Below are 10,603 nucleotides of genomic sequence, written 5' to 3'. Positions count from 1 at the left end.
AAATTGACATCTATTACCTACTGTACCTGGAATAAACCATTCGTCAAACTGCAGTCATGGCGTTCTGTACACTCACACTGTCGGGTAAACATTTACCTAACAGCACAGAAACAGATCCTTAGGACCAACACATCCATGACAACCAGATTGTCTAACCCAACAAATCCAACTAGTAACCCAACACTTGCTTGGTCTGCACCATATCCATGTATGTAGTTATTAAAGCTAAATTGGACTTGGTTTCTAAGGGGCCCTATTCTCCCTTGCATTACAATTCCTAATGATTAGACATTGCACTAGAATGCATATTGCAATGGACTTGGAGCAGCAATCTCTGCCTAAGTACGTACCTATGTCAGATACAAAGAGACAAATGATTCTGCACCTGACATATCATCTGTCATGCAGAACGGGTGCTGGTATAGAGTAGAATAATTAAAAAATCAAACAATTAAAAAATCTAATTAAAAATACCATAAATTACTAAAAGTTAATCATAGCAGTACAGTGGCATAGCTTGGAGAAGTGTGGTCCAACTGCTCCAGCAGCCAAGGTTTAATCCTGACCTCCGGTTCTGTCTGTTTGGAATTTGCATGTTCTCCATCAGACTGAAGGTACTTGGTGTTTACCCACATCCCAAAATCATGCAGGTTGGTGGGTTATTGGTTCAAATAATTGCCCCTGGTGTCTAGATGAGTGGAGGATGTGGAAGTGACAGAGAGGAGTTGATTAAAATATGGGGAGGTTAAAATCAGGTCACTGTATTACCAGTGTGGATGGATGCTTGATGAGAACTCAGATACAGGCAGAACCTTTTCCTAGGGTGTAGCTTTAAGATGAGAGGGAGAAAGTTTAGAGGAGATGTGTGGGGCAAATCTTTTCACACAAGGAGTGATGAGTGCCTGGAACACACTGCTAGGGATGGTGGTGGAAGCAGATACGATTGCAGCTTTTATGATGATTTTAAATAGCCACATGGACATGTAGTTAGTATTGTTTAATTTAGTTTAGAGGTACGGCACGGAAACAAGCCCTTCGGTCCACCGAGTCTGCGCCTACCAGAGATCCCTGCACATTAACACTATCCTACACACACTAGGGAAAAATGTACAATTATACCAAGCCAATTAACTTACAAACCTATACGTCTTTGTAATGTGGGAGGAAACCAGAGAAAACCCACGCAGGTCACGGGGTGAACGTTCAACTCCATACAGACAAGCCCCCTTAGTTAGGATCGAACTGGGGTTTTGTCGCTGCGAGGCAGCAACTCTACCGCCAACCTTAGGTTCAGCTTTAGATCTATTATTATCACCTGCACTGAGGTACAGTAAAAAGTTAATAGAGGGTTACAGATCACACGCAGGAAGAGTAGATGGTATTACGTTTGGCACTGACATTGTGAGCTGAAGGGCCTGTTATTGTGCTGTACTGTTCTATGCTTGTTTTTGACTCAGTCGTCTGAAGGGCTTGTTTCCCTACTTTCTGACTCCATGAGTTATCAAAGTAAAACAATCCCTTTACCTGCACCTGCCTTTTTCTACTGGAATGGTAACCCTAATTACTGTCCAAACGTACCCCATCTCTGGTGTGAGGATGATGAGTTGGACAATTTAACCCAGCGGCAGTAAAGGAGATTAGAGGTGTCAGCTTTTGATCACTGGGTCGTTTTTGAGCTCCACTTTTGAGCAAACTTGCAGAAGCTCAAAACACATTGAGTTGTGAGTGACTGGCAGCCAACAGCTCCTAGTAAAACTGCCAGTACTCAGTCTGTTTGACACTAATCTCAAAGCCAGAACTTTACAGTTATTACAAGTTTCCTGCTGCATCATTGCTTGTATTTATCGTTAGGATAGCAGGGGACATGCAGAGCATTTCATTTTGTCAGTAAAGTTTGACATCAAGTTAAAATTAGAGCTATTAGGGCTCCTTGGTCAAGGAGGTGGGTTTGATGAAATATGGTCTTACAGTTGAAAAAAAGATAAAATTTAATTCTACCGGCTGGTTTTTGTTTAATACTGTTCCAATTAATGGCCATGCTTTTATTTGGCTGGAATACCTTTTCTGTTTCAATCTTCTGCATAAACTCTTAGTATTAGAAATTGGAGACACAAGAACTGGAGATGCTATAGACTGGAGCAACAATGAGTTGCTGGAGGAGCTCAGAGTATTAGGCAGTATCTGTGAAGGCAAAGGGTCGGTCAATGTTTTGGGTCAAGAGCCTGAATCAATATTAGAGTGTAAAGGAGAGATAGTCAGTTTACAGAGGTGAGGGGAAAGGATGTTGCAGGTGCTGGCAAACACCAAGTGAGGTTGGATTGATGGGAAGTTGGCACCAAATGGGGTGAGAAAATGTGGAGGTTGCAACATTTGCTGAGAGGCAATGTATAAACAACAAATGGCTGCAGATTATGGAATATGATAAGAAAGCAATGTGATGAATGGAACCAGGTAAGGGAGAAATGGGCCGATGGGGGAGGGGAAAAGAGGCACAGTGGGTTGAGTGTGTGGATGATAGATGGATAGAACCAGGCTGGAGAGGGGAAAGAAACTGGATACTATGGGGAATTGGGGATGGGATGGGACAGAAGGGTGAGTGTGAGAGCACCTGGGTGGATTAGAAGGAGAGCGAATGGAACCTGAACATGCTGGTTACCTGAAATTATTAAAAAATCATCTTCATGCTGTTTGGTTGTAGACAGCCCTGGTGGACTATGAGGTGCTATTCCCCTCGTTTGGGTTTGGCCTCACTCTGGCAGTGGAGGAGACCAAACAACAACTTCTCACTTTCCTTTCACATCAGATTCCATAAGTAAACACCACTTGAAACATCGGCCTTCCCTTTGCCTCCACAGATGTTGCCTGATCTGCTGAATTCCTCCATCAGCTTTTTTTTTTGCTTCTCAATCTAAATTGGCCTGATCAATTACCGTGTGGAACACTGAAATGCCTTTTGCAGTCAGAACACAATTATAAAGACGTGATTTTATAATTCTTACATTGTAGTTCTAACATCGCATGACGAGCAGTGTGTATAATTTCCTCTTCAATCAGTCGAGCTCTCATTCCCCTTACAATGTTCTGTGTATTCCAGGGGGAGACTGGCCAAGGTCTTAAAGATAAACACAAAACTAAACTTGTCTAATTTGAAATGTACTTTAAAATGTTTTTCTAAAATTTGAAGGCACCTTGTGCACTTTGAGCAATTGTGATGTCTCCCCAATCACATCTCACTCACTAATTCCTCGCTGCTGTATCTTTTCTCATTCTGAATGCTAATTTCATAAGACAGGCAGATCAAGTTCAAACCAATTAGTGTGATTAAAGCACATTACAGACCTCTTTCCCAAGAGTTAATTTACTTCAGCAACCGCATCAGTACACAACGTTCTTAATCATGCAACTCACATTGCAGAGCTAATAAATATTGGTTAGGTCGGGTACCACATTTCACGTGCCTGATTATACTGTTCAAAAAAAAATCAAGACACAGGATCTGAAAGCCAGTCTATGCTTCATTGGGAAGTTCTGATCCTCTAATAAGCAGGAGGACATTCCAAGGCACTGAAGAAGAATTATCGCTACTGCTTGTGACAGAACATACTAATACTCTGAGAAGCCAGCCAAACCAGTAATCAGCATCCTCTCCCAAGCAAACACAAGGTTCAAAGCAATAATAATCTGATATCAACTTTGTTACATCAGCCAAGGCATATGGATACCAAACTCCAAGACTCTCGTTTCCACCTTTTTTTTCTCTGTTTAAACAAACTCAAGAGGAACGCAAAGAGAATACTTCAAGGTAATCCAGAAAATTACTATGAAGAAGTAATACTTTGAAGGCTTGTCCATAGCATCCAAGACCTCCCATATGCTCTAACAACCCATTGCCGCAATTTTTCTTGGTCAGTTACAGGATGTGCACATTAGTTAAGGTAAGCATTCAATGCCCATCTCTAATTGCCATTGAGAACTGACTTTAGAAAAATACTAGTCCTTCTTAGTTTAGTTTAGTTAAGATATGCTGCGCGGTAACGGACCCTTTGGCCCACCAAGTCCATGACGACCAGCGATCCCTGCACACATACACTATGCTACTCACACTAGGGATATTTACAATTATACCAAGCCAATTAACCTACAAACCTGTGCGTCCTTGGAGAGTGGAAAGAAACTGGAGATCCCGGAGAAAACCCACGCAGGTCACGGGGAGAATGTACAAACTTCGTACAGACGAGCACCCATAGTCAAAATCTAACCCGAGTCCATGGCGCTGTTAGGCAGCAACTTTACCGCTGCACCACCATGCCGCTCAGTGAATGTGAAGGTTACCTTCTACTGAAGATAATCTCCATGCAGTCATGCAGGGATTCCTTGGATTTAGACAAAGATTATGAAGTCAGAATTGTATGACTGGGAAATGAACCCACAGGTTGTAATGTTCTCTTGCATCTACAGTATGTGATACAGTATGTAAAGGTTGAGTGTTTGGGGAAACTATTGGACCAGTCTATTGTAAATGGTAAACAACCAGAGAGCATTGGTGGCAGAGAAAGTGATTATTTATGACGGTTCATGATGTGTTAATCAAGTAGCTTGCGTTGTCCTGGATGGTGTTGAAATTCTTGCGAACATCCAGCCAAGCAAATATTCCATCACACTTCTGATCTATGATTGTAGTTGGTGAAAAGGCTATTGAGAGTCAGCAGCAGGCTCCTGTATTCACAGTGTTTATTCGGTTGGCCTTCCTTTCGAAAGCAATCACTATGTTTCATCCTTGGAGTTTAGATCTAGAATTGTGTCTGTATTAGTCTGAATAGTACAGGTAAAACCCAAACCAAACATCAATCATCTCATGGGTGGCACGGTGGTGAACCGGTAGAGTTGCTTCCTTTTAGCACCAGAGATCAGGGTTTGATCCTGACTACAGGTGCTTGTCTTTACGGAGCTGGTACGTTCTTCCCGTAACCTGCGCAGGTTTTCTCCAAGATCTTTGGTTTCCTCCCACACTCCAAAGATGTACAGGTTTGTAGAGTAATTGGCTTGTATGATTATAAATTATCCCGAGTGTGAGTAGGATAGCGTTACTTCTTCAGAGATGCTGCCTGACCTGCTAAGTTACTCCAGCACATTGTGTCTGTCTTCGTTATAAACCAGCATCTGAAGTTCCTTTCCTCACAACAATCATCTCTTTATTGAAGAGGAATTGCTGTATCAAAATCATTCTATTCTGAATTGTTGATAAGGTGGTAGGTGAAATTAACATTCACTTTCTACCACCTTACCAATGATTCAGAATAGAATGATTGGACAGACATTACCGGAGATATTTGGATACATTTTTCACATTATCGAGTAGATGCGAGTGCTGCAACTGTGCCACTTGAGTGGAGTCATGGATCTGGATTTCACGTTTTTTTCATTAAGACTAGTTTCATGGTCTTTCTTGTGTCAGGTGGTCCTAACCATTTCATCTTCTTATTCTACGTTTAGGAAGTTGGTCTATTCTCAGAAAGTATCTACTCTTAGGAAATTGGGAAGGGTAAGTGACTGAAGTGCCACTGGACAAGCCTTTTCATATCATCAACCATAGTTCTATTAATGGATTCTATTAACGCCATCACAGGAGACAGACGGATATCTCTTACAAATCTACCGAATCCCACAATTATCTGGACTACACTTCTTCCCACCCTGCCTCTTGCAAAAATGCTTTTCCCTACTCTCAATTCCTCCATCTTCACCGTATCTGGTGAGGTGAGGTGAGGTGTTCCATACTAGGATATCTGAGGTCCTCATTCTTCAGAGTAAGTGGGTTTCCACCTTTTGTCTTAGATGTGGTCCGTGCATGCGTTTCCTCTGATGTTCCGTACTTCTGCTGTCACTCCCCCTTCTCCCAGTCGCAAAAGGGACAGAGTTCCCCTGGGCCTCACCCTTCACCCCACCCGCCTCTGCATCCAATACATTATCCTCTGACACTTCCGCCACCTCCTGCGGGATCCCGCCGCTAATCACATCTTCCCATCTCCACCCTTTTTCCGCCTTCCGCAGAGACTGCTCCCTTCACAACTCTTTGGTTCACTCAACTGATCCCATCTCATCGCACCCAAACCACTGCCTACCCAGGTACTTTCCCCTGCAACCACAGGAGATGCAACACCTGTCCTTATACCTCCTCCCTTGACTTCACCCAGGAACTCCAACAGTCCTTTTAGGTAAGACAATTGTCCGCATGTACCTACTCTAATCTTATATACTGCATGTACCTCCTCTAATCTTATACACTTGTCTTCCTGATGTGGGCCCCTCTACATCATTATGATCAAACTTAGACTCAGCGGCCATTTAGCCATTTATGCTGTCCGCCGAGGCCTATGGAACCTCTCGGTTGCCAACCATTTTGACTGCCCTTCCCATTATCTGACCTTTCCGTCCTGGGCTGAAGACCAACTCCTTTATAATTGGGACCTCAGGCGAAAGCCACTCAGCAAGTCTGTCCATCTACAATTCATACTGCCTTAGCTAGGCTACCAGCAGAATCAAGGACAAGTCTCACACCAGACACTCCATCTTCTCCCCCCTAGCAAAAGCTACAGAAGTATGAAAATGCATGCCTCCAGATTCAGGGACAGTTTCTTTCCAGCTATTATCAGGCAACTGAACCATCATATCATCAACTGGAGAGCAGTCCTGAGCTACCATCTACCTCATTAGAGAACATCAGACCATCTTTAATCAGACTTTATCTTGCATTAAACGTTATTCCCTTTATCCCGTATCTATACACTGTAGAAGGCTATATTGTAATCATGTGTTGTCTTTCCACTGACTGGACAGCTCGCAACAAAAAGCTTTGCACTGTACCTCGGTTCACAGTACAATAAACTAAACTAAACTAACTATGCTCTTATGCACCCCAACCATAAAAATTCAAAGCATCTCCAGAATATTTCTTCAGTCATCTAAGAAATCAGTGAAAAGCCAATTAAAATCACTGACGAACCAGAGAGATCTTTCAAAAACAGTGCAAAAGCTGGACAAGAACGGAGACTGCCTTCACAGAGATGGCAAGTTGTCTGTTTCTCTAAACGCCCTGTGTGTGTCGACTGGGAAAGCCTTTAAAAGGCTGCCTCCAAATTCTTTCAACAGCTACACTTCTAACAAATCTTTTTCTCTATTGAATCTTTTCAATTCTACCAATCATAATAGAGTTTTCATAAGCTCAATAACTCGTTACTGACTAGCTTTACTGGCAATGTGGCTAATACCTTTCGTGAGGAAGGCAAGACCTTGACACAGCACATTGCCTTTTCCGTTTTCTCATACAATTTTGTAATAATCGGCTTTGATTTTCCAGCTGTACTGTCAGATGCTCGAAATGGATAACGTTAGGGAGGGGGGCATCATATGGTACAGTGATTGAGCCTTACATTTTCAATTCCATATTCAGAAGTCATTGGGTAATACAACTGATAGTGATTAAAAGTATACTGCACCATTGCTGAACAGATGGTCAACCCTGCACAGATTAAGGAGCAGATTTTCTCTTGGCTCCGCTACCTCAGTGGTAATTTGAAATCAATGGAATAAAAATCAGGCAGTTTTTGTTTAAGGTTTTAATATCCAAACGGTGAAGATAAAAATCTATATTAAATTGCAGCAAATGTGAATGTTTTCACTTGATAGGAGATACTGGCGGATTAAGCAATGATGGGAAAAGCTTTTAATGCAAAAAGCTGGTTGACATTTAGTTCAGCAACATTAAATTCAAAATTGAATTGAAGAACATGCAGTTACAAAAATCTGAATGGATCAAAAAATGAAATAATGTGAAGAGTGTCATAAAGTGTCAGGCTTAACAGCAGGCATGCAGTTCAGTGTTCAATTGATTTTGACATTTATGTTATAATTGCTGTCACCCAGTTTAAGTTCATCTGATGTTCGAGTCAAAGTACAAGCACTTTTTAACACTGAATGGGATATGGAGTTATTGGGTATAGGGGCATAAGTTACTGGGCTGGTATCCGGAGGGCAGGAAAATCGATCGAAGGATATGAGTTCAAATTCCACTTCTGCAGGTGTGGAATTTAAGCTCATGTAATGAAGCAAATCTGGAATAAAATGCTACAATCAGTAGCAATGACCATGAAATTACTGGATTGTTATAAAACGCCATCTGCTTCACTGAAGTGCTCCAGGGGGATCTTTGCCATGCTTATGATCTCCGACCACACCAATGTGGTTGTTTCTTAACTGTCTCTGGAATGGCTTAGCAAGTTGAAAGGTAATTGAAGACGGACAATAACTACTGCCTTGAAGCGACACCCACATCCTGAGAGTGGATAAAAATATTGCAAATTGATATGACTGGTTACCCTTCTGAAATATTTGAAATAATTAGCTAGGCGCAGAGCACATCATTCATTAAAGAGCTAGGGTATGTACAAAATGTTGCCATCCAAAATCTTTTCAGATATCATTCAAATAGAGATAGCATAATTTGAAGAAAGTTCACAGTGTTTCAGTAACCCAGAGCAAATAAGCCCACATCCAATCTTGACAAGTTCAATTTGTTTACTGACCAAGCTGCTTTCACATGAAATTTGAGAAGGGATTACTTTCTTTACAGAAACACATTCTTTCCAGATTCTTGCATTCTTAATGAAAATCAAAATGGATACCGGTAACATTGATCATATAAAGGAGATGATCCATCAAAATTAAGCCTTGAATTCAGGATGCTAACCTGGCAAAATTGATCTTATGTGCTTTCTCAGAATCATACTTGCATTCTATAACTTTCAATGGACTTTATCCAAAGAATGGCCTTTATCCAATCAATGACTTCTATTTATTGGTGATGAGGACTAACAACCTGCTGTGTTATTTTATAAGAAGACAAATGAACAAAATGCAACCCCTGTTCTAATCTCAAGGAAAATAAAGACTATTCAAATTCACGACTGCATATTAAAGATTAGACTGGCTCTAACATTCCTTAGGACTATTATAAATAATTTTTTGTTGGCAAAAAAAGTTTATGTGTGTGTAACTGGATGATATCTACATTGTTAATGACTTCTGTCAATGTTACAGGGAATACCAATTGAAATTCTGACCACTAAATTATCTCATATTTCACCTAACAAACCTTAAGTGCCTTCTTGGTAAAACTTTGCCTGGCATTTCATTAGAGGTTCTACAAACTCTCATTGCAACTTGGATGCAGAATCACAACTGGAGGAATGTTCTAAACAGGTTTGTTGCTAATTTTTTGCTGAAGTTACTACAGCTAATTGGAAGAACTTGCAGAAATGCTTATTGTATTTTCTCTTCCATTACACAATAGCTACTCTGTCACCTTCAATTCTCTAGCCCTGTGATGATTCCTAAAGTCTTAAAAGTCCCATTGTATATTCCTTCCCTAAAACGTTTGCCAAAAATAACTATCATGCTCTTTTTTGAATTTGCCAAGTAGTCTGTATAATTGTTATAAGAAGTAATCTAGCCTTCAGAAAGTACTTGTATAAAGTAGACCACCAAGTGAAGACCTCCCCTGCAGCCAGATGTATGGGCCACCAGGGAAAGCCCACCCAAGGCAATCATCTCCTGGAAGTTGGCCAGAAGAAGACAGTCAATCTCAAAAGGCCAGGGTGCATTTCCAACCAAAGCAGCAGCAATCTAAATTGAAAAACTCACCAGCTACTTTATTACTTGCTTTTCTACCACAAAACGTTTCTAAGTTTCAGATAGCAATCAAGTTTCTAACTGAAATTAAAGCAGATATCAATGTCACAAGAGGTAAAGAGCATTGTACAGAGCAAGCTACCTCCAGCAGGGGTGTCAATATTAAATCAAGAACTTGAATTAAACTTATATCCTGGATAGGGTCAAAATTGCAACGAATTTAATGAAATTTTAGTATTAGACTTTAGAGATACAGCACGGAAACAGGTCCTTCGGCCCAACAAGTCCACACCAGCCAACAATCACCCTCGTACATTAGCACTATCCTACACACTATAATTTACAATTTTACTAAAGCCAATTAACCAACAAACCTGTACGTCTTACGTGTTGGAAGGAAACAAGAGCATTCGGAGAAAACCCACACGATCACAGGCTGAACGTACAACCTCTGTACTGGCAGGACCCATAGTCAGGATCAAACCCAGGTCTCTGGCACTGTAAGGCAGCAACTCTACCACTGTGCCACTGTGCTGTCCCAAATTGCTATAAAGGAATAATTTGTAGAGAGGGTACATGAATAATGATCATTGTGAATATGGAGATTATAGTCGACACAATCTTTTGCACATTTAGAGGCTTGTGAAATCTTTAGAACAAGAAAATTTTAACCAGCCACTTACATATATTACAAGCATTTTAAAATTCTGTCTTTAACTACCCTTAAAGAATTAAAGGTCCTACATGGCGATTTTTTCGGCGACTGCCAGCATAATTGACGTATCAGGTCACCAAAAAATTCACGGCATGATGTGGCGTGATGCGGCGTGATGCAGTGTGATGTGGCGTGATGCGGCGGCATGATGACTTTTGACACACGGTGTTTTTTCAAGTGTCGCAGCATTATTTTTGTCGC

The sequence above is a fragment of the Amblyraja radiata genome, chromosome 19 (genome assembly GCF_010909765.2).
Source record: "Amblyraja radiata isolate CabotCenter1 chromosome 19, sAmbRad1.1.pri, whole genome shotgun sequence".
NCBI lineage: Eukaryota > Metazoa > Chordata > Chondrichthyes > Rajiformes > Rajidae > Amblyraja > Amblyraja radiata.
This window is presented reverse-complemented; position numbering follows the sequence as displayed.